Source organism: Sinocyclocheilus anshuiensis, unplaced genomic scaffold (assembly GCF_001515605.1).
Source record: "Sinocyclocheilus anshuiensis isolate Anshui unplaced genomic scaffold, SAMN03320099.WGS_v1.1 scaffold1561, whole genome shotgun sequence".
Taxonomy (NCBI): domain Eukaryota; kingdom Metazoa; phylum Chordata; class Actinopteri; order Cypriniformes; family Cyprinidae; genus Sinocyclocheilus; species Sinocyclocheilus anshuiensis.
Window position 1 is genome coordinate 540,533 of NW_015536630.1, and position 1,137 is coordinate 541,669.

Below are 1,137 nucleotides of genomic sequence, written 5' to 3' on the forward strand. Positions count from 1 at the left end.
TCTCTGACATAGTGATAACACTCGTTGCCTTCTCTAGTGCAGCTCAACCAGGTCTCGTCCCATTCGTCGATATTTGTGATATCACAAATCCCGCAAAATATGCGTTGTAGTCCAAACGAGTCGTTCTTTGTAGTTTTCGAAAAGTGAATTCTGTTAAATTAAATATCTCCTTTTGAAGTGGACTTTGAGCTTTGTAACTTTGCAGATCTTTTTTATGCTCAAACAGCAACATTACAGACTAACTAAAGTTGAAAAAGTGAAAAAGCATAATAGGACTCCTTTAATATAACTCCGACTGGATTCGTCTGAAAGAAGAAAGTCATATACACCTAGGATGCCTCGAGGGTGAGTAAAACACAAGCTAATTTTCATTTTTGGGTGAACTAACCCTTTAAAAAGTAAGAAATAATAAATCCTAATTTGTGAGGTCGTTTTTGGCAGTTTGTTAGTGTGATTCTTTAATTGATGTCTTTGGCATAGTCCATTTCAGACTGATGATTTTGCCATGTTGGTTGTAGTTAATGAGACTCTTGGAGATCACGGAGTGTGACATGGTTCGAGCGGCATGACACGCGGCTCCCCGCAGTTACCCAGCATCCTCTTCTCCTGCAGGAACCCAGAGGAGATCAAAGAGCACGATGGAAGGATGGCGCTGGGCCTGATTCTCTCTGCAGGCTGTCATTAGAAAGCCAATAAACTTCACCACAGCTAGTCTCTTATATTTAGGATATTGTAACATCTTCATAACAACAACAACAACAACAACAACAAAAAATAGTCCTCTCAGAAATGCATTGATCTTCTTCTGCTGTCTTCACGTGACATTAAGAACTGTGGAAACGGCCTTCGATGAAGCACACTTTCTCTAGAGAGGCTGCAGATTGTGGAGGATTTCATCCAGCAGCTGATGAATGGTGTTGAGCGTGAGACTGATACGGGGAGGCTGCAGACATGGAGCAGGCAGATCTATGGCCCAGGCAGTTTTACACCCATTGTTCCTGATGCATCCAGTAGGGGGAGGAGGATACACGGCGAAATGATTAATTTAAATCGACGCTCGAAACTAAATTAAAGGGGTCATATGATGTTGCTAAAAAGAACATTATTTTGTGTATTTGGTGTAATGAAATGTATTTA